Source organism: Cetorhinus maximus, chromosome 10 (assembly GCF_964194155.1).
Source record: "Cetorhinus maximus chromosome 10, sCetMax3.hap1.1, whole genome shotgun sequence".
Classification (NCBI taxonomy): Eukaryota; Metazoa; Chordata; class Chondrichthyes; order Lamniformes; family Cetorhinidae; genus Cetorhinus; species Cetorhinus maximus.
This window is the reverse complement of record NC_135888.1, coordinates 51,123,366-51,147,631: the sequence shown is the minus strand read 5'-3', so window position 1 is coordinate 51,147,631 and position 24,266 is coordinate 51,123,366. Positions and strand designations below refer to the sequence as shown.

The following is a 24,266-nucleotide window of genomic DNA, read 5'->3' as shown; positions in this document are numbered from 1 at the left end:
AACATCTCTCAGCATCTACCCTGTCACACCTGTTAAACTCCTGACAACTAGCTGGTAAAGTAGCAAACCAGGAGTCAATATTTACTCAGTTTTAGATTTATTCACAATGAGGCATTACAAATGTATAGTTCCTAACTCCACAACACAACACCTATGTCAATATGTGCACAAGTAATTACCCAATGATTGCCTCAAACCTGTCTACAGTCAACCTTAATTTATACTCAACAGATTCCCTTTTAATAAAACTTTAAAATAATATTTACAACAATGTTTCAAAACAAATTAAAGAAGAAAAAAATTATTCTCCACATTCACTATAAAGTATTGCATTACAAGATGTCCCCCTTCTAGGACACACCAAAATCATTTGGAACAAGCACTTCTTTTTGTGAAACAATCAGATAATTGATGATTTGAATCAACCCATTTGATCTTGGAGATTTCCTTTTTTTCTAACATTTGTTTCATGCCAGCAAAGTCAATCCTTAATCTTTTCTCACTAACACTTTTTGTAGGGTATACATTATCCCACAATGAACGGTTATCGACGTAACGTTCAATGGACAAACTGTTTTCAGTAGACCCTGGTATAGATTTTCCCCTAAAAAAATAGTTGACAAATACAATCCCATATCCACTGCTTCCGCAAGAGTCAGTGTCGCCACAGCTAAAGTACTTTTAACAACCCTTTTTACTTCCTTAGCTTTCCAGGCTAAAGGGCAACATTTCCCCTTTTCACCCACCAAAAATATTATGAAACCAGCTGCACTCAAATACCCATCAAGAAGATTAGCTTGAGAAGCATCACTAAAAATAACTAATTTCATTTTCTTTTCAATCATCCAAGAATGGAAGCTTTTCTCTATATTTAATTTTTAAAATGTCTTATTTGCCTTTAAAACATCCTCAACTTTCGGAAACTCATCATAGTGCTTCGTTCAAATACATCAAAACTAACACCTGGCCTAGGGCGGAGTTTTCCGTGCCTGCTGGCGTTGGGTGTGTTTAGCGGTGTGAGCAGACAATATGGTGAGAAGGCCAAAATCGGTTTCTCAACATCATGAAACCAGTTTGCAATCATTCGCTCTGCCTGTCAACGGCAGGCCGCGTTTCCCGCCATCGGATATCAGGAACCTCATTGTAATATGTCTGCATAAGCACAGCCAGAGTGAGCCCCCAGGTTGGATCATCCAAGCATCACACCAACATGTTTCACAGCAGCATATATAAGGCGTACACTCGGCGGGCTGTATTTTGAGGGGAACTCGGAGGTGAGTGCACAGTAACTTTGCACAGTGTTCGCGAGGATCACCTGTTGGACTTCAAGGTTGAGGCGCCGCGCACTCAGGCAAGGGCACAGGCAAATCACTTTTTCCTGGATGGCTGACAGTGCAAGGGCTTCCCTGCAGTTGAGGTGACTTGGGGAGGGGGGGGGGGGGGTAGGGTGGTACACCCAAGCTAGCCCATGCATCCGTCTCTTTCATCCTGCAGGAGGAGTATATCAGGAGCATGGAGCCTGGTGACCCAGTTGTATGCCTTGTGGCGTACAGAGAGCAGAGAAAGCAGAGAAGAGAGCGACACAGGTGCCTGGCTGTGCAGATGGAGGAGCAACACCCTCAGGAAGAAAGGGACAGCCAAGGCTCCCGCACATGCCGATGGAAAGACAGAGGGCCACTGCTGGTCAGCATCTAGCTAGACCCAGGGTCTACAGAGGCTGTCTTTCATTTCTGCAGAAGACCGAGAACTAGTGTCACCGAAGACTGCGCATCTCTTGGGAACTGGTCGGTCGCATGTGCCAGCTGCTGCAGGATTTGGCGCCACGGAGACATGGAGGGCATCCAGTGCCCATGGCCGTGAAAGTGACCACAGCGCTCAATATTTACACCAGTGGCTCTTTCAGGGCTCCACTGGTGACCTCTGTGGGATATCACAAGCCTCCACCCACAAATACATCCATGAGGTCACAGACACTATCTTTGCGAGGGCACACAACTTTGTGTATTTTGCCCAGGACCAGGAGAGCCAGGATCCAAGAGCGATTGGATTTGCCCAGATCTCGGGTTTCCCACAGGTGCAGGGTGCCATCGACTGCACTCATATGACGCTCAGATCTCCATCACAACATACATCAGCCACAAGGGGTTCAATTTGCTGAATGTTCAGCTGATGTGTGACCACCACAAATGCATCCTGCAGGTCTGCGCTTGGTTCCCAAGGAGTGTCCATGACTCCCACATTTTCAGTCAGTCACTGATCCCTGACATCTTCCACGTGGACCACAGAGGCTGCAGGGACGGCTCCTCGGGAACAAGGGCTACCCGCAGAGGACGTGCCTGATGACACCCATGCAGCAGAGAGAAGGTACAACTAGGCTCATGCTGCAACTCGCACCTTGGTGAAGCAGACCACCGGGATGCTGAGAATGAGGTTCCGGTGCCTGGACCGGTCTGGTGGAGCCCTGCAATATAGTCCACAAAGGTTGTCATGCACTGTTGTTGCCTGCTGCGCCCTTTAAAACCCGGTGCTGCAATGGGGTAAGCAGCTGGCTGAGGAGGAGATGGAGGACCTGGAGGTCTCCTCGAGTGACGAGGGTGAGGAGGTCCTCGAAGGCGATGATGACAGCGATGAGGCCATCACACTGGCCAGACACAACAGGTGTGCTCAGCAGTCCCTCATTGCTGCTATATTTGTGGAGGATGTTGACGACATGCAGTGAGGAGATCCAACAGATCCTCACATTGCATCTGTGAATGTCTGACTCCTGTCTGGCCGAGGGCAGCACTCTGTGATCAGGGTCATATCACGAAACAGCCATGAAACTTTAAATTCACCTGATCCTTTGTCAGTCTTCAGCACCTGACCCCTTAAGGAGCACAACATCACTTGTCACAGGTGGTCACAGATGAAGAGATGGGGGTGCTGGCCGCCCCACCTTAAAAGGTGCTGAGAGAACACAGACAGAATGACTGAGCTCTGTGATGCCTGCCCACAACATTCTGGCAGCAGTGACAAGCACCATTGAGGTGCAGGCATCAATTATGTGTCCAGTGAGTGTGAGGCCAGACCATTACTTTGGTCTAAAGGCTGCACAAAGCACAGGGAAGAGGCCCTGGACTGAGACACCTGCCTTTACCTTGTGCACGAACCAAGGTTTCACATGAGTGACATGAACACTGCTCATCAGAACAAGGAGACACTCTTGGGAGTTTATATACAATAAAGACAATTATGTGCAAGTGATTAACACCCATGCCCAGGCTGTGTAACAACATCTTCTTAACCTTCCTAACCCTGCCGCTATGTCTTGGTGCTCCCCCGACATCCACAATGGAGGTGGAGGCAACCTGCTGACTGCCATGCCCTGTCTGTGATGACCCTGCCAGGCATCTGAGAGCCCCATCCTGCTTCTGCTATGGGGCAGTGGCACCCTCCTCAGACTGTGGAGCTGGAGCTGCTGGGGTCACAGGAAGTTGGGATTCGGCCGGACACTCCCAGAATCACCTGGGTGGATGGCCCCAGGGTGTGCACCTGCTGATCCTCCTCCCTATGGGTGCCCAAGGGCGCCTGGCTGTCTCCTTGAGGAGAAGGAGCAGCTGCAGTGAGATCGAGCTGCCCCATATCCCTCTCACGTACACACTGTTGGAGGCCAACTATGGTTTCGGTGATGGAGTTCAGCCCACACAGCAATGCAGGACTGATGTCCTGGACCAAGGTCTCCATGGCAACTGCCATCTACCAATGTTAACATCAGTGTGTTGGCATGCCGGCGCTATTACCTCAGCCTGAAGGCAGACCGACTCCTCCATCATGCCTTGCAATCTAAGGAGTGCAGCGTACATCCCTTCCTGTTGTTCCTGAGCTTGCCTTTGCAGCTCCAGCAACTGTGACGTGATTGAGTCCAGAGGCTCCTCATCTGACTTGGACTCAGCAACGTTCTGGCCTCCAGCAGTCCTCTGAGTTCCAGAGACCTGGGAAGTCCCTGCTGCCGCCTGTTGTGGATCAGACAATACGATGAGCTCACCAGATTGCAATCCCGAGGCTACTCTAAAGCTAGGTCCCACCGAGGTTGTCTCCCTGCGGTAGTGGAGGGTGTGGGTGAGCACTGTGATGGGTCTTCAATGAAGATGCCTTCAGATTCCTCTTCAGAGGTCTCTTCGGGGCTTGATTGGAGGTCCTGGGTTGTGGGCTCTGTTGCCTGTTTCCCAGATGTGCCTGCAAAAGCAAGGAGAGTTAATTAGTGCATGACAGGCCTGTGAGAGAGGGCACATCACTCACAGCATGGTTGTTTGATGGATGTTGAACTGCTGGATCCTAACTTGGTAGAGCACCACCAACCTCACCGTCTGCACAGGATCAGTCCAGATCGTCACCTGCCAGCTGGATGGCTCTATTTTCAAAGTCTATGAGGACCTTCATTTCAGGCGTTCCTCCACCGCTTTTGACCTCTCCCTGTTGTTGTGTGCCAACTTGTCCTGCATGAATAGAGTGTAAGCAGGATGCCTGCCAGGCCAGATGATAACTATGCCTGGCAGACATGAGTGGTGAGTGGTCCCATGGACGGGATGGGGGAAATGAAGATGAGAGAGTGAATGGTGATGTTCCTTGAACGGTCAGTGAGTGAGATCCCTGTGGATGTGTGTTGGGCTTGAGAGTGAGAGTTGAGAGTGATGAGAAGAGTGGCTTTCCCCGGCAGAACAAAGGAGATAATTCATCCTTTTTCGGCATTTGGTGGCTGTCCTCTTTTACAGGATGTTGGTGCTGACGACTGCTGCCACCACCTGCCATGCTGGATTAGTGATTTTGCTGCCCCTCCTGCAGCCAGAGTGGGGGTAGAGGACATCACAGCGGGCCTCCACTGAGTCCGAAAGGTGCTCGAGGGACACCAGGGGGCTGCAGTCTTCTTGCCTTTCGGGGCCATGTCTTCCCTGCAGCAGTCGTGGCCTGGAAGCACTGAGAGAAGCGCGCACGGTTGTACTTTAAATATGGTGACTGGTGTGATCAAGCAGCGAGGTGATGGTGTGGCGGGTGAACGAAAGCCGGCCCATCATCGAAATGGCATGTTTCCCAGGAGTGCTCTATTAATGAGGCAGGATTGGGATATGGCGTGAAAAGCTGCCATTGTGGCCAGCGAGTAAGACATTCTTTTTCCCGCCTGCTAACACATTTAGTGCAAATCTGGGATGATTCCAACCCTTGTCTGAGTGCATAGCCAATTCGACTGACCAGTCAAGCTTTGCAACTGCCCTGTATCTACTTTAGATGTGACATCATCTTTTTGCAATTACCTTGCACGATTAACTGGGATAGGAGGAACATTCTCTGAACAGGATTGCTGACTATTCCTCACCTACTCTGCTTAATTTCTAAACCAATATACTTAAAAATCCCTGAAGCCTGACTTCCATTTTAATCTTACAAATAACACATTCCTAAAATTCCACAATATCACCCCGTAGGAATCAGTTATCATGAAGATTCCTGAAAGTTTCCCTTTTTGATAACAATAAAACTTTATGGGATCTGCTTTTAGTTGAACACAGTCTACTTTCAACGAAACACCACAACATTGATGCATCATTCAGGCCATAAATACAGTTGTTTAGTTTCCATGGTTTCCCTTCTGCATCGCTGCCTCTTTAGGCAGTTTCAGAAACACTTCCCTCTGAAATTTTTCACCCTGCAGAAACATGGTTTTTACGTCAATTGATCTACAATCCCATGAATATGTGGGATTAAAGAATTAAAAAGATTTTCAGCATTACTTTTCCCACTGTGGAAGAGTCACTTTAACACCTGTTTCCACCCAGTCGCTCTTCAAAACCCTGAGCAACTGGCCTCACTTTAGCCTTATAAGTCTCATCTGCAAGTACCTTTTCTGCAAGGCTGGCTGTCTGGTACTTCAGAATAAACTCCAAATTCCTTCCAACTATCGAATTCCTTTCTGTTTTGCTTCTCACATTAGTTTACCCTCTAGTTTACTGGCAGCTACTAAAGCTTCACAATCATGAAAATTTCTGCTTCTCGTCCTATCTCAAGACTGTTCTGTAACCCTCCTTTCATTCTGTAATCTATTCAATCTGTGGCCTCTATTTGCACTTCAATGTCTCTTGGGACTACTACTGTAAGAACTCTTTCTCGCATTCATCCCAACAGTGTTTCTTGTTGACTAGCCAATCCTCCATCCTCGAACGTTAACTGATTTCTTCTCCACCGATGCCGCCAGACCTGCTGAGTTTTTCCAGGTAATTCTGTTTTTGTTTTGGATTTCCAGCATCCGCAGTAGCTTTTAGCTTTTTGTTTTTATCTCTGTGTTTAATTGACTGCCACCTCTCTTCAAGAAATGCCCTCTCTGAAGAAGTACGGTTCTGTTCTCCGACAGGATTTCCGCCTGTCTCTTCTGCCCTGCTCACCTTCATTGCTTTCCATTTCTCTCCTGGTGTTTGACAAGGTGTTTACTAAAACCCGCTTTCACAGCCATATCTCCTTTCTCAGTGACTGTCTCCGTCTCCGACTCACCTCACGTGGATTTCAACTGAAATTCCATCCCTCTTGTTTCGAACCCACCCAGGATTACAGGTATCTCCGGGACATAAAACGTTTCTCGGACTGCTGTTCCCGTCGCATTCTGAGATCCACACTCAGTGCCATGCGCCGCCATATGAACACACTCGACCTCTCCCTCCAGCAGCACCGCCGCACCCTTTTTCAAAGCTGCGCGTGCCCCCAGTTACTCCCCCTCCCCTTTTTTTTCAATAATTTATATAGATTCTTCTTTCCCCACCTATTTCCATTATTTTTAAATCTAAAACTAAAACCTTGTTAGTCTTTCCACCCCACCCCCACTAGAGCTGTACTTTGAGTGTCCTGTCTTCCATTCTTAATTAGCACTTTTCTTAGACAAATATCACCACCTTTTGTCTGTGACATCTTTTGATTATCTGCTCCTATCACTGCTTGCTTATCTCCACAATCACCACACCCTCAACTTCTCTCCCCCGCCCCACCCCCCCACCCCCACTTAAACCAGCTTATATTTCACCCCTCTCTTAACTATGCTTCAGTTCTGCCGAAGGGCCGTGAAGGCTCGAAACGTTAACTGATTTCTTCTCCACCGATGCTGCCAGACCTGCTGAGTTTTTCCAGGTAATTCTGTTTTTGTTTTGGATTTCCAGCATCCGCAGTAGCTTTTAGCTTTTTGTTTTTACCTCCATCCATGCTACTATATCACCATGAGTTCTTATCTTGTGTAGTAACCTTTTATGTGGCACCTTATCGAATGCCTTTTGGAAATCCAAATACACAGCTACTTGTTCCTCTTTATCCACCCTGCTCATTGCTTCCTCAAAGAACTCTAATAAATTTATCAAACACAATTTCCCTTCCACAAAACCATGTTGACTCTGCGTAATTGTATTATGGTTTTCTAAATATCCTGCTATTACTTCCTTAAAAGTAGATTCTAGCATTTTCCCAATGACACATGTTAGGCTAACTGGCCTGTAGTTTCCAGCGTTCTCCCTCCTTGAATAGAGGTGTTACATTTGCAGTTTTCCAATCCCTTCAATCATTTCCAGGACTTTTGGAAGATTGTCACCAATGCAGCCATTAACATTGCAGCTACTTCCTTTAAGACCTAGGATGCAGGTTATGAGGTCCAGGAGACTTGTCAGCCTTTAGTCCCATTAGTTTTCCCAGTACTTTTTCTCTAGTGATCATGATTGTTTTAAGTTCCTCTTTCCCTTTTGCCTCTTGATTTTCTACTATTCTTGGGATGATTTCTGTGTCTTCCACTGTGAACTCAGATACAAAATACTTGTTCAAAGTGTCTGTCATTTCCTTGTTTCCTGTTATTAATTTCCCAGTCTCACTCTCTAAGGGACCAACACTTACCTTAGCTACTCTTTTCCTTTTTATATATTTGTAGATGCTTTTACTGTGTTTTTATATTTCTTGCTAATTTTCTCATACTCCAGTTTCTCCCGCTTCATTATTTTTTAGTCATCCTTTGCTGGTTTCTAAAAATCTCCCAATCTTCTGGCCTACCACTAACCTTCGCAGCAATGGAATGGAATGTTGGCCTTTATTGCAAGGTCAATGAAGAATAAAAGTAGGGAAGTCTTGCTATAACTGTACAGGGCATTGGTGAGGCCGTAACTAGAGTACTGTATACTGTTTCAGTCTCCTTACTTAAGGTAGGATATTGCATTAGAAGCAGTTCAGAGAAGGTTCGCTAGGCTGATTCATATGATGTTGTCTTATGAGGAAAGGGTGAACATGTTGAGCCTATACTCAGTGGAGTTTAGAAGAATGAGAGGTGATCTTATTTAAACATATAAGATTCTGTGGGGCTTGACAGGGTAAATGCTGAGAGGATGTTTCCCCTCATGGGGGAATCTAGAACTAAGGGACACAGTTTTAAAATAAGGAGTCTCCCATTTAAGATGAAAATGAGGAGGAATTTCTTCTCTCAGGGGGTCATTAGTCTTTCGAATTCTCTTCCACAGAGAACAGTGGGTCATTAATTATGTTTGAGGCTGAGTTGGACAGATCGACAAGGCAGTCGAGGGTTATGGGGGGCAGGCAGGCAAGTGAAGTGAAGGCCACAATCAGATCAGCCATGATCGTTTTGAATGATGGAGCAGGCTCGAGGGGCCGAATGGCCTACTCCTCGTCCTATTTTTCGTGTTCTGATATGTATGTTATTTGCCTTCCTAATTAGGAAAGGTACGGAAAATTGTAGATGGGAAAATTGTAGCCGGGAAGTGAAGCCTGAGTGATTAAGGGTGAAATCACTTCAGTGATAAGAATGTTAGCAAGCATTCAAGACTTCATGAATTAAGAAATAGAAAATGATTTAAGAGTATAGTGTATAGACTCCCTGGTAGCTGTGAAATGGTAGATTGTATAAACACAGAGATTTCATGCATTTCTAAAGGCAGTGTGCTTTAAAAGAGGGGTTTGAATTTGCATGAAGATTAGGTTACGCAGACTAGCACATGTCATAAAGGGAGTGAATTTTGTGAGTATGTTCAAGGGATTGTTCTGCAACCATATCTTCTAGAACAAGCAAGGGCTATGCCATATATTTTGGATTGATCGATCAGTAGAAAAAAAAGGGTGGTCAGGAGAAATGTGGGCCATTAACAGCTGGTAACGGTGATATTTTCAATGAGAATAAGGAAATGGTAGACACACTAAATAATTACTTTGCATCAATATTTACAGTGGAGGAAGAGGTCAGGATGCCGGAAATTCCTAAGAAACTAATATTAAATTAGGGACAGGCACTCAACAAAATTAACATAAGCAAAATAACTGGAGTGAAAAAATAATGGCACTAAAGAGTGACAAATCCCCAGTATCTTAAAGGAATTGGTGAGAACATTGCAGATTCCTGAATTACAGCTTCCACATTCTTTCAATTCAAGAATCATTGCTTTATATTGGGAAATTGCACCCATCACTCCACTATTTGACAAAAGTGAAAAGGGAAAAAAAGCACGGAATTATACGGCATCTGCTGTCAGGAAATTACTACAGTCAATAATCAAGGATCGGGTGACTGAACACCTTGAACATTTTCAGTTGATCAGTGATCCAGCATGGATTTTTAGGGAAAAATAATGCCTGGTGAAACCGATTACATTTTGTGAAGAGGCAACAAAAGTAACAGACAGGGAATGTCTATGGAAGTTATTTGTATGGACTTCCAGAAGGCATTTGTTATAGTCCCTCAGAAGAGACAGTCAGCTCAAGTTCAAGCCCATGGGAAGCCCATGAAATTGAAGACAAATTATTGACTGTTTGGGAAATTGGCTGAGTGCAAAGAAACAGCGAGTAGAGATAATCAGTAAGTACACTAACTAGTAGTCTCCCACAAGGATTTGTGTTGAAGTCTCATTGCACATATTAATTACTCAGATGATGGAATAACCATATTTTCAAATTTGCTGATGACACAAAAGTAGGTGGCATTGTAAGCAGTGTAAATGGAAACGTAAAATTACAAGATGTTCATAAATTAAGTGAATGGGTGAAACTGTGGCAAATGGAATTCAATATAATGTCATTTACACTAAACTTTACAAGATAGTTATGTTTTGAAATGTACCTTTAAATCAAAGTAAATAGAGAAGCCCAAATAAACACTTCAGCGCGGAGACATGCCAAACACAAATTCATTAAGGCTGGGTGGCAGTTTTAACACCTTTTCAAAGTACCTTACAGAAAAAGGACCACTGCTGTCTGAGACACAGGAAACAAATGAGATACTGCTGTGGGAAAGTGAGAAGAACTGTTTTGTGTCTACAGCCAATTAGGATGCTTGAGAGAGTTCTGTTTCTGCTCAAAAGGAAGTGAACAGAACAGACAGGCTGTTGAAGATTTAAGGAACAGGGAGTCGCCAAGGTGTCCCTTGAAACATAGAAAATAGGAGCAGGATGAAGTCATCCAGCCCTTTGAGCCTGCTCTGCCATTCAATATGATCATGGCTGGTCCTCTATCTCAACACCGTACTCCTGTTCTCTTCTCCACATACCCCTTGACACCTTTAGAGTCCAGAAATCTATCTATTTCCTTCCCAAATATATTCAGTGATTTGGTCTCCACAGCCTTCGGTGGTAGAGAATTCTATAGGTTTATCATCCTCTGAGTGAAGAAGGTTCTCCTCATCTCAAATGGTCAACCCCCTATCCTGAGACTGTGACCCCTTGTTCTAGACCCCACAGTCAGAGGAAATATCATCCCTGCATCCAGTCTGTCCAACCCTGTCAGAATTTTATACGTTTCAATCAGATCTTCTCTCATTCTTCTAAACTCCAGTGTGTACAGGCGTAGTCAGCCCAAGCTCTCCTCATACGGCAAGCCTGCCATGCCAGGAATCATTCTGGTGGACCTTCACTGCACTCCTTCTAGGGCAAGTATATCCTTCCTTGGATAAGGAGACCAAAGCTGCACACAGTACTCTAAGTGTGGTCTCACCAAGGCCCTGTACAGCGGCAGTAAGACATCCTTGCTCCTGAACTCAAGTCCTCTCTCAATGTAGAATAACATACCTTCTTAAGCATGCCTTAACTGCTTGCTGCACCTGCATGCTTGCTTTCAATGACTAGTGTATAAGGACACTCAGGTCCCTTTGTATATCAACATTTCCCAATCTATCACCATTTAAATAATACTCTGCCATTCTGTTTTTTCTACCGAAGTGGATAACTTCACACTTATGCCCGTTATACTGCAACTGCCATCTCACTGAACCTGTCTTTATCGCCTTAGAGCCTCTTAACACCCTCCTCATTGCTCACATTCCCGCCAAGTTTCATGTATTCAGCAAACTTGGAAATATTACATTTGGTTCCCTCATCCAAATCATTGATATATATTGTGAATAGCTGGGGCCAAACCACTGTGGTTTGATCCCTGTGGTACCCTACTAGTCACCGCCTGCCTCTCCAAAAAAGACCTATTTATTCATACTCTGTTTCCTGTCTGCTAACCAACTAATCCATGCCAATAAATATTATCCCCAATCCCATGTGCTTTCATTTTGCACACTAACCTCTTATGTGGAATTTAATCAAAAGATTTCTGAAAATCCAAATACACCACATCTACTAGTTCTCCCTTATCTATTCTGCTAGTTACGTCCTCAAAAAACTCCAGTAGGTTTGTCAAACATGATTTCTCTTTCATAAATCCAAGTTGACTTTGTCTAATCCCGTTGTTATTTTCTAAGTGTCCTGTTATCACATCCTTTATAATAGACTCTAGCAGTTTAGACTCTAGCAGTTGATAATTGAACAACAAGTGGAACAATTGTCGAAGGACACTGGAAGTCTCAGCCTGGTGTGGTGGGGAGAAATGAACCTCTGCTGGGGAGCTGAGAATGACTGTGACTTTAATGCTTCACATCTGCCAGAAGCGAGGTGTCCAGTGAAAGCATTTTGGAAGGCCTATTTCGGTTGATTTGTTAGTTAGCTAATGCAAAAGCACTTTTTCTTTAGTTTGATGTATTAAAATGTCCATTAATTAATGATTAATTTGATTTTAGCTTGTCTTAAGAAGTGAAATTTTGTCTTTCAGTTGGTTGCTGAGAAATTCATCGCTTGTCTCTATGGGAATTGTACAATAGGCTAATGTGAGGTCATCCACTTGCAACCTAAAAGGAATAGAACAGAGTGCTTCCCAAATGAAGAAAATCTAGAAACAGTGGAGGTCCAAAGAGAGGTGGGGTCCAGTTCCATATACAGTGGTATTAAAATGTCATGACAAGGTAAGGAAAATAATCAAAAGGCTAATGAAATGCTGGCCTTTACATCTAGAAGACTGGAATACAAGGGGGTAGAAGTCAGGCTTCAGCTATACAAAGCCCTGGTTAGACCATACCTGGAGTTACTGTGAGCAGTTCTGGGCCTGACACCTTAGGAAGGATATACTGGCTTTGGAGAGAGTGCAGTGTAGATTTTTACCAGAATTATATCTGGATTTCAAGGGTTAAACTATGAGGAGAAGTTACACAAACTAGGTGTGTATTCCCTGAAATTTAGAAGGTTGCAGGGTGATTTGATCGAAGTTTAAGATATTAAAGGTGTAACGGGGCTAAGACCTCACTATATTGGACAATGACCTTCAGGGATGTCTAAAGTTATGCTGAAATTATACAGGGCCTTGGTGAGACCACACCTGGAATATTGTGTGCAGTTTTGGTCTCCTTATCTGAGGAAAGATGTTCTTGCTAGAGAGGGATTGCAGCGAAGGTTTACCTGACTGATTCCTGGGATGGCGGGACTGACATATGAGGAGAGATTGAGTCAGTTAGGATTATATTCGCTGGAATTCAGAAGAACGAGGGGGGATCTCACAGAAACCTACAGAAACCTATAAAATTCTAACAGGACTAGACAGGGTAGATGCGGGAAGGATGTTCCCGATGGTGGGGGAGTCCAGAATCAGGGGTCACAATCTGAGTATATGGGGTAGACCATTTAGGACTGGGATGAGCAGAGTTTTCTTCACCCAGAGAGTGGTGAGCCTGTGGAATTCACTACCATAGAAAGTAGTTGAGGCCAAATCATTGTATGTTTTCAAGAAGGACTTAGATATAGCTCTTGGGGCAAAAGGGATCAAAGGATATGGGGAGAAAGCGGGAGCAGTTGGATGATCAGCCATGATCATAATGAATGGCAGAGCAGGCTTGAAGGGCCGAAATGCCTACTCCTGCTCCTAGTTTCTAAGTTTCTATGTTTTTAAAATGGCTGAAGCCATGGTCTGGCTGTAACCTTCAAACAATAGGAGCTAATCTGGCAGTATCGAAGATATTTGCACCCTGTAATCTCTGAAGAGATGCTAACAACCCCTGTGAGCGGCAGAGACCAAATTCAAAGGGAATTACACGAAGGTCATCCACGTTTTGTAAGCCGGGCCTGGCCAACCGGAACCAAGTTGCCTGCTAGGACAAAGGACCATGCAATCTCCCGTTAAGGCTTAATGGTTAGAACATTAACAATCTCAGGGATCCACACTCTTTGTCAAAGTCAAAGTGGAGAGGTGGGATGCATGTGACATGACCTCCTACCACTCCCGCCCCCACCCCCACCCCCCGCCCCCCCAAACTCCCCGCCAGCTGGAAGAACCAGTTATACTGTCTTGCATACTGCAAATCAGTCTGCCATCTTCTAAGCAGCAGCACAGAAAAGGGGCTCTATCCATGTTTGAATGCCTGGCCCCCATCTACACTGTTTCTACTGGAACTTCTGAACTTCTATACCATTGCCTACAAGACTAATTCACCTCTGGGTGCCCATCTCATCATGGAAGTCATCTCTACTCGTAAAGTGAATTATCCAGCATCAGTTTCAACCTGCAAACCTCTGTGAAGGAATACGCCATTGGACTTTGATTCCGGACTTGCATGAAAACTTGCGTGAAACAATAATTCTTTTCTCTGTGGTCTTTGCTTGTAAATCTTCCTTTCTCTATTCCCCTCTCATATTAGTTTGAGTGAAAAGGAGGCAAAGTTGCTCCCCTCCTCCCATGTTTGAGTATGTGCAAATAAACTAACCCTCTGAGTTTACCCTATCTCAAGTTTGCTGTGAGGTTATTAATAGAAATTGGATCACACCAAGACTGAGGGGTTGGGAAATACAATACCACTTATAAAGGGGGAAGCAAATCAAAACACCTTTCTGTTTACAGAAGGGTAGAGAGAGGAGAAATCAGGGATCTTTAAATTAAACCCCCTCCTGTCCATAACATAAGGGAACAGATAGTTTCTCTCTATCCACCCTATTTCTACTGTCTGGGGAATTTAGGGTTAAAGGGCATTGTATAAAAATTGGAACCAGATCCTTCAGGAGTGATATTAGGAAACATATCAACAATGGCAAAAGTTTGGATCTCTCTCCCACAAATAGCAACTGATGCTACATTAGTTGTAAGTTTTAAAACTGAGATCAATAGATTTTTGCAAAAAGAGGTATTAAGGGTTATGGAGCAAAGACAGATATATGGAGTTTGGTCACTGATCAGCCATGCTCTCATTGAATGGTGGAACAGGGTCTAGGGGGCTAAATGGCCTCCTCCTGTTCGTATGAATTAGGTAGAACAGCCAATCCCAACTCAAGCTGTACCGAGTGGTTAGCAGTCATAGCAGCAACACTGCCAGATCTCATCCTCGTTCTGACCCAGCAATGGTCAGCCTGGGCACAGAAGTGAGTCAAACCTGGGAACTCTTATCTGTATGGCTTAGGGCCTTTGCTCTTTAATTCACAGAAAGACTGAACAAGTCAGCTCCACTGGAGAACATGTACTGCAGGATTGGCTACTCACAGAGCTCAACTAAACAAGGAGATTCAAACACCTCAAAAACTGAAGTACCTTCAGACTGCCTCAGGAGGGCACCAACACATCTTTTATGATAAAATATGTTCCAATGTACTGGAGCACCTCATCCACACAAAAAAATATAGATGGCCCAGGAAATGGGACACAAATTAAAATGATGTTCTGATCCAATGGAAAACACCAGCTGATTTAATTTGTTCTGCAGAGTCTCAGAGGGGCTTTCCCTACTCTGGAAAGAGGTAATTCTAACACACACTTTGATATTGAAAATTAACTCAACACCAACTTATGTTGGAGTTTGCAGCAGGGACTGAAAACAATGGCTTTAATCTTCCCAATATTTAATTGAAGGAATTTTCTACACATCCAATACTGAATGTTGGATAAGCAGGATTCAGCAACAGTGGAGGAGTGGAGAGAGATGGTGGTGAAGTAGAGCTGGGTGTCATCAGTGTATATGTAAAAACTAACACTGCTTTTGGATGATATTGCCCAGGGCAACATGTAGATGAGAAATAGGAGGGGGCCAAGGATAAATCTTTGGTGGACACCAGAAGTAACGATGTGGGAGCAGGAAGAGAAACCATTACAAGTGATTCTGTGGCTATGATATGGATAGATAAGAATGGAACCAGGTGAGAGCAGTCCCACCCAGCTGGATGACAGCGGAGAAGTGTTGGAGGAGGATGATGTGGTCAACTGTTTCAAAGGCTGCAAGCAGGTTAAGAAGGATGAAGAGGGAAAGTTTACCTTTGTCACAGTCACAGTGATGTCATCTATGACTCAGGACAAAATGTCCCAAAATTCACTAATTTTGCAGCAGACAAGAGCTCACCCCAAAAAATGGAAAATGTCATTGCTTGAGTGGGTGATGTTGGGATGTGATAAACTCCTCATAGGTTCGAGTTGGTTGTGTTTTGCAACTACATGACTTCGGCCCATTTACTGCAAAAGTGATGGAATTTATTTAGTAGGATGTAAGCATCACTAGAATGGCCAGCATTTGTTGCCCATCCGTAACTGCCCTTGAGAAGGTGGTGGTCAGCCACCGTCTTGAACTGCTGTAGGCACACCCACAGTCCTATTAGGAAACGAGTCCAGGATTTTTGACCACTAGACAGTGAACAAACGGCAGTAAATATCCAAGTTTTTTTTCTTTATTCTTTCACGGGATGTGGACGTCGCTAGCAAGGCTAGCATTTATTGCCCATCCCTAATTGCTCTTGAACTGACCTTGCTTGGTGGGTCTGGAGTCACATGTAGGCCAGACCAGGTAAGGATGGCAGATTTCCTTCCCTAAAGGACATTAGTGAACCAGATGGGTTTTTACAACTATCGATGATAGTTTCATGGTCTCCATGACTGAGACTAGTTTTATATTCCAGATTTATTAACTAAATTCAAATTCCACCAGCTGCCATGGTGGGATTTGAACCCTTACCACTATACCACCAGTCACAATGGCATGTGGCTTGGAGGGGAATTTGCAGGTGGTGGGGTTGCCATACATCTGCCTCCTTTGTCTTTCCAGGTAGAGGTTGCGGGTTTGGAAGGTGCTGTCGAAGGGACCTTGGCGAATTGCTGCCGTGCATCTTGTATGTGGTACACACTGCTGCCACTGTGCATTGGTGGTGGAGAGAGTGATTGTTTAAGGTAGTAGATGGGGTGTCAATAGATGGGGTGTCAATCAAGCGTCCTAGAGGGTGTCACACTTCTTGTATTGTTAGAACTGCACTCTTCAAGCAAGTGGAGAGTATTCCATCAGACTCTTGCCCTATGCTTCACAGATGGTGGACAGGCTTTGGGGAGTACTTTGCCACATAATTTCCAGCCTCTGACCTGCTCTAGTGGCACAGTATTTAAATGACCAGCCCATTTAACCTTCTGGACAATGGTGATCCACAGGATGTTGATGGTGGGGGATTCAGTGATGCTAATACCGTTTATTGCATGTCAAGGAGAGATGATTAGATTCTTTCTTGTTGGAGGTGCTCATTGCCTGGCATTTATGTGGTGCAAATGTACTTGCCACTTCTCAACCCAAACCAGAATACTGTCCAGGTCTTGCTGCATTTGGACACGGACCACTTCAGTGTTTGAGGAGTTGCAAATGGTACTGAACATTGTGCAATCATCAGTGAACAACCCCACTTCTGACCTTATGATGGAAGGAAAGTCATTGGAGCAGCAGCTGAAGATGGTTGGGCCAAGAACACCACCCTAAGGAACTCCAGCAGTGATGTCCTGGAACTGAGATGATTGACCAACAATCACAACCATCTTCCTTTTTGCTAGGTCTGACTCCAAACAGTGGAGAGTTTCCCCTCTGATTATCATTGACCTCACTTTTGCTGGGGCTCCTTGATGCCACACTCAGACAAATGCTGCCTTGATGTCAAAGGAATTCACTCTCACCTCATCGAGTTCAACTTTTTTGTCCATGTTTGGACCCAGTCTGTAATTTGATCAGAAACCCAGTGGCCTGGCAGAACCCAAACTGAGTATCAGTGAATACATTATTGGTGTGTAAGTGCTGCTTGATAGTATTATCATTGATACCTTCCATCATTTTGATGATGATTGAGAATAGGTTGATGGGGCAGTAATTGGTCATATTAGATTCGTCCTGCTTTTTGTGGGCAGGACATACTGGGGCAATTTTCCACATCGTCAGGTAGATGCCAGTATTCGGTAGGGCGCAGCTAGTTCTGGAGCACAAGTCTTCAGTACTATTGCTGGAATGCTGTCAGGGCCCATTGCCTCTGCTGTATCCAATGCCTTCAGCTGTTTTCTTGGTATCAGGTGGAACAAATCCAATTGGCTGTAGACTGACATTTGATGCTAGGGACCTCAGAAGGAAGCCAAGATGGATCATCTACTCTGCACTTCTGGCTGAATATGGTTGCAAACATTTCAGCCTTATCTTTTGCACTGATGTGTTGGATACCCCCATCATTGCAGATGAGGAAGTTTGTGGGACCTCCTCCTGTTAGTTGTTTAATTGCCATTCATGACTGGGTGTGGCAGGATTACAGATCTTTTATCTGGTCCGTTGATAGTGGAATCGTTTGGCTCTGTCTATCGTATGCTGCTTCCAATGTTTCACATGCAGGTAGTCCTATGCTGTAGCTTCACCTGGCGCTGTTCCTGGCATGCCCTCTTGCACTCTTCATTGAACCAGGGTTGATCCCTGGCTTGATGGTTACATGAGGTTAGAGATTATGATTGAATGCAATCCTGCTGATGGCTCACAACACCTCATGGATGCACATTTTTGAGCTGCTAGGTCTATGCTGAATCTATTGTGATTGTACAATGCAACATGGTGGAGAGTATCTGCAGTCTGAAAACAGGAATTTGTCTCCTCAAGTACTTTGCGTGGTCACCAATACTGTTATGGACAGATACATTGGTGACAGGTAGATTGGGAAGGACGAGGTCAAGTAAGTTTTTCCCTCTGTTGATTTCCTCACTGCCTGGCACAGGCCCAGACTAGCAGATACGTAACTCAGGGTTCAGCCAGCTTGTTCAGTTCTGGTGATACCGAGCCACTCTTGATGATAGACATTCCACCCAAAGTACGTTCTGTGCCCTTGCTACGCTGACTGCTTCTTCCAAGTGGTGTTCAACAATCAGGAGCAAAGATTCATCAGCTGACAGAGGGCAGTAAGTGGTAACCAGCAGGTTTCCTTGCCCATGTTTGACCTGATGCCATGAAACTTCATGTGGTCTGGTGTTGATGCTGAGTTCTCCCAGGGCAACTCCCTCCTGACTGTATACCACTGTGCCATCACCTCTACTGGGTCTGTCCTGCTGGTGGGACAGGACATACTCTGGGATGGCAATGGTGGTGTCTGGGACATGATCTGGAAGGTATGAGAGTACGTATGAGTATGTCAGGCTGTTGCCTTGACTAGCCTGTGGAACAGCTCTCCCAATTTTGGCACAATCCCCCAGATGTTAGTAAGGAGGACTGGGCTGGGTGTGCTGTCATTGTTTTCGATGCCTAGCTCAATGCTAGTTGATCTGCCTGGTTTTATTCCTTTTCAAATTTTCTATACTGTTTTGAGATAACTGAATGGTTTGCTAGGCCATTTCAGAGAGCAGTTAAGAGTCAACCTCATTGCTGTGGGTTTGGAGTCACATGTAGGTCAGACCAGGTAAGGATGACAGATTTCCTTCCTTATAGGGCATTAGTGAACCAGACATTAGTGAACTAGATAGGTTTTTACAACAATCCCATGGTTTCATGGTCACAATTATTGAGGCTAGATATTTGATTTACTAATTAGTTGAATTTAAATTCCAAAGCTCCCATGGATCTGAACTTGTGTCTTCAGAATATTAGTCCTGGTCTCTAGATTATTCGTCCAGTAATGTTATCACAATGCTACTGTGCCTGTTGTGACACAGATGTGAAATACGAAGTGTGCAGCAACTCACTCTTCCAGTGGGAGTCACTCCGCACTAGGAGAGGTCATTTTATAAGATCAGAGTGATCAGCCATTGGAATTCACACAAGCTGCACTCTCAGAACAAGGAATTCTGCCACTCTCTGCTGCTTCAGCAACAAATCACTCAACTCCATTTCAGAATGACAGACAATAGGGCAGAACTGAGGTTTCTGGGGTCTTCCTACCTCTCAAAAGACCCCTCTGTCCCGCATTCATCCCCCCCCAGTCCCTTCGCCCCACCCTCCCCCACCCTTCCAGCAGCGGCCTATACCATGTGCATTTGCAGGTCTGGGATGGGTTATGTGCAGTGCTGAAGGGTTCTCAAAATTCCCACATTTTTCATATCATCAACAAGGATTTACTTTTGGACTTTTATGGCAGAGGACCCAACTGCTGGGTTAAGACAGGAGGCTATGATGAGAGGAGACAGAATATGCATTCTTCCCTTTAAAACAATCAACCCAGAGAAAGACTTCATCTTACACAAACCTAAAGCCCATCAAAATCTTGCATAAATAATCGCTACTAACTACTAAGGCAGGAAAGCCGCAATCAATGCAATTATGCAAACCCATCAATACTCCACATATACAATGGCTTTCAGTTCAAAACTAGTTACGGGGACAGGAAGACAGTGATAAACATCATGCGAGCCCATTAAAAACAACGAGACAACAATCACCTGGGGAAGCCCACCAAAATCAAACAAAGAACTAACCTTGATTTGAATTGAGATAAGAAATTCGAAAAAACAGTATAACTGGACCACCTGTTACAAAAGTGGGTAGATCTGAAGTGAGCAGTTTTGGAGGGTGAGCAGTTTTTGGAGCGGCTTAAGCAGAGTTTAAGCAGGGAGCTGAGCCAAGCAGAGGAAGGAGATCTGGAGGTTTGCAGGCCCGCAGGCAACATCACAGCGAAGGGCACGGGGTGGCAGGCTCAACCGAAGACAACAAGGCCACAACCGCAGCCCTCCACGAAGACCACCCACAACCGCGCCCTCCACCCAACTGAAGAACCTTCGCAAATTCCACAGACCAGGACCATGTGGGGACGGCAGGCCCCAGAGGACACAAAGAACGTACCCCAAAACTGCAACCGGCTTACCTGAGATTTCGAACTGTCAAGGAACCCTGGTTGGTGAGCATGATCCCTGACCTCTCCTAGTTCAATTTAGTTAGGTTTTGGGGGTGGGACAAGGGTAAGGGGATTAGTAGCGTGATTTTCCCTCGTTATGCCGTGTGTTCCCCATTCTTAACTAAGTGTACTTTGTAGGTCTGTATAATCTCAGTGTAATCCTAATGTTAAAAGCTCATTTGTGACTTCAATAAACACAATTTTGTTTTTCTTGCACCAAAACCAGTTGTCTGCTGCACTTTGTCACAACCCCCAAATAAGTCCAAGATCTAGAACCCAGGGAGTGGGAGCGATTCGGACCGCTCAGAAGTCAGAGGTGAAGCTGACACACCACCAGAAACACTCACTTTTGCAGCTGGTTAGAGACCCTGTTGTTGTTTGTCCTTCAAACTCCGAGTTCATTAAATGTGAAGCCAGGGACCTGCAAGAGTACATATACAGGGTGAGCAGAAAACCACAGCAACAGAAGCCTCAACTCGAGCCAACACAACACCCACACTGTAATTTGCCAACATTGTACACAGCGACTGCAACAACAGGTCGAAGATCACATCACTCCAGTTTGGCAAATACAGGGAAAGGCCTCTTGTATGGAGAGGGAGTCTGAATGCAAGGGCAACTCTACAGAATCACAGTCCCCAGGTTTTCTCACCAAGACCCCATACGCAACTCCAGGAAAGCGACATAGCCGACAGCTGCCCAGAGATTTCAAAATGCTGATAAGACTGCAGATTGCATCATTTCATTTCAGGTAAAATAAACACGTTCCACACACCCAATTTCTGGTGTCCCATAGACACTGACTCTGACCACGAGGAGTTCAGGGAGGACCTGTTACCATGTTGAACCCTCCAGATCATTTTATTGCCTGTACTCTTTGTTGTTTGGGTCACACACTGTAACCTGTTTTTCTGCTTGATTTTCCCCACATCTTTCTTATTTCTCTCTTCTGCCTTAATTACTTCACATCCTTTAGTTTTCTCTTTAGTATATTGCTTAAAGCACAATTTCTGATGATCAATCTACTCCCTTCCCTTACATTTGAAAAAAATATTCACATTAATATAAAAACAGAAAATACGAGAAATACCCAGTAAGCCTGTCAGCATCTACAGAGAGAAAACAGAGTCAATGTTTCAGGTTGATGAATTTTCATCAGGACTGGGACAAGTTAGAGATGCAATAGGTTTAAAACAAGAAAAAGAAGATGGAAAAAAAAATCAAAAAGGAAAGTCTGAGAGAGAAACATAGAAAATAGGAGCACGAGTAGGTTGTTCAACCCTTCAAGCCGGAGCATTCAATATGATCATGGCTGATCCTCTATCTCAAAGCCATACTTCCGCTTTCTCCCCATACCCTTTGACACCTTTAGAGTCTAGAAATCTATTTCCTTCTTAAACATTTTCAGTGACTTGGCCTCCACAGCCTTCTGTGATAGAGAATTCCACAGGTTCACCATCCTCTGAGTGACAAAGTTTCTCCTCATCTCAGTCCTAAAAGGCCTACACATAACCTGAGATTGACCCCTTGTTCTAGACCCCACAGCCAAATATCATCCCTGCACCCAGTCTGTCCATCCCTGTCAGAATTTTATACTTTTCAATGAGATCTCTCATTCTTCTAAACTCCAGTGAATACAGGCCCAGTCGACCCAATCTCTCCTCATACGACAATCCTGCCATCCCAGGAATCGCTCTGGTGAACTTTCACTGCACTCCTTCTATGGCAAGTGTATCCTTTCTTAGGTAAGGAGACCAAAACTGCACATATACTCCAGGTGTAATCTCACCAAGGCCCTGAACAGCTGCAGTAAGACATCCTTGCTCCTGTACTCAAGTCCTCTCTCAAAGAAGGACATCATACCATTTGCCTTCCTAAATGTTTGCTGCACCTGCATGCTTGCTTTCAGTGATTGGTGTACAAGGACACCCAGGTCCCTTTGTACATCAACATTTTCCAATCTATCACCATTTAAATAATACACAGCCATTCTGTTTTTCCTACCAAAGTGGATAATTTCATACTTATCCATGTTATACTTCATCTGCCATGTATTTGCCCTCTCACTTAACTTGTCTTGGAAGGCAAGAGGGGTTAAATGAGAAGAGAGTTAGTGGTGCAAGGCTGAAGAGAGTGGTAATGGGTGAGGTAAAGAAACAAAAAGATGTGTCTAGAGGGGGAGTGAATAGCAGAATGATGAACAGTTGCCATCCAAAAGCAAAAACAATTGGTCGACATGAGTGAGACCAAAACATGCAAAGAGAAAGGAAACAAAATTGGGACAAAGATTGAAATTGTTGAACTCAATGTTGAATCAGGGAAGTTGTAAAATGCCTAATTGAAAGCTGAGATGTTGTTCTTATGTTGAGCTTCATTGGAACAGTGCAGGGGCCCAAGGACAGAGAGCTCAGTGTGAGTACAGGGTGGAGAACTAAAATGACAAGTGAAGGAAGCTCAGGGTCATGCTTATGAACTAAACAGCGGTGTTCACAAAGTGGTCACCTAATCTGCGTTTGATCTCCGTAATGTAGAGCAGGCTGCATTGTGAGCAGGAAATACAAATCACAAGCTCAAAGAAGTAAGAAAATTCCTGTTGCACCTGGAATTAGTGTTTAGGGCCCTGGACAGTGTGAAAGGAGGAAATAAGTTACATGGAAAGGTGCCAGAAGAAGGGGAGGGTATATTGGGGGTGATTGAGGAGTGCACCAAGATGTTGAAGGGGGAACGATCCCTTCAAAATGCTGAAAGAAGAGGGCAGGGGAAGATGAGGGAAGGCGGCATCATGCTGGATGCAGTGGAAATTGTGGAGGATGATCTGTCGAATATGGAGGTTGGTGAGCAGGCAAAAAGAGGACCCGGAGGCAGTGACCACCACCTAGAAGAGCAGGTGAAAGGGGGACCCGGAGGCAGTGGTCACGGACAATGTTAGAAATGCAGGTCCCTTTAAGAGTAAACCAGGACAAACTTCAGAGTGAACTGAGAGCAGGTGATGCTTATTAAAGCCTGTACTAAAGAGCTGGGTTTTTCCCCCAGTAAATGGGTTTTACTTCTGGACAGGGAAAGGATCCGGAAGGGCATAGTGGAAACTGGTATTTGTACCGAACTATAGATTAACAATAAAACAGTTGTGATTCACAGAATGTCTTCCGCTGCCTGATTCGGTAAATGGATATCCACCTATTAAACAACCGTCTAGAAGAGTGGGTGAAAGGAGGGCCTGGAGGCAGTCAGAAGCACCTCGAAGAGCCATCCAATTCAATCCAATCCAGTCTAGTCTGAGGCTCCAGAATGGAGCAGCTGCATTCTGAAAAAAGTCAAAGCGTGACATCACAGCAAAAGAGATGTGATTGGTTGGTGAATATTTTGCTCGATTACCTTCAAAACTCGTTTAATTTATAAGTAATTGTAAGGTTTTATTAGTTGTAGTAAGGTTTACTAGCTATATTAAAGGTTATTGGGAGTAGAGGTGTTTATTAAATATAAATTAAGAAAAATAAATTAACACATAATAAAGATGGCAGGGCAGATGATGTGTTCTGAAGAATGTGGGATTTCCTGGAAGCTGGTGTGATCCAGGGCAAACACATCTGCAGTAAGCGTCTGCGGCTTAAGGAGCTTTGGCTCAGAGTCACTGAGCTGGAGGCCGAGCTACAGACACTGCGATGCATTAGAGAGAGGGAAAGTCATCTGGATACATTGCACCAGGAGCCAGTCACACTCCTTAGGTTAGGGAATTCTGACTTGGTCATTGGTCAGGGATAGAAGAGTGTGACTGTGGTGAGGCAGGTATGGGGACCCAGAAGGTAGAAGTGGAGGTGCCTCAGCCTTTGCAAT

At 44.7% G+C, this 24,266-nt stretch overlaps 1 protein-coding gene across 8 annotated transcripts in view; it reads right to left on the bottom strand.

Moving 5' to 3' along the window:
• The window catches only part of exd3 (exonuclease 3'-5' domain containing 3), a 567,474-nt gene that overhangs the window by 519,408 nt on the left and 23,800 nt on the right, over window positions 1-24,266 (bottom strand). For 6 of the 8 annotated variants that reach the window (XM_078550476.1, XM_078550481.1, XM_078550475.1 and 3 more), the window contains exon 3: window positions 20,780-20,853. The exons of the other annotated variants lie outside the window; for them this stretch is intronic. The gene's annotated coding sequence lies outside the window, so the exon portion shown is untranslated. The remainder of the gene's footprint in view (window positions 1-20,779; window positions 20,854-24,266) is intronic. 8 annotated transcript variants of the gene reach the window in all.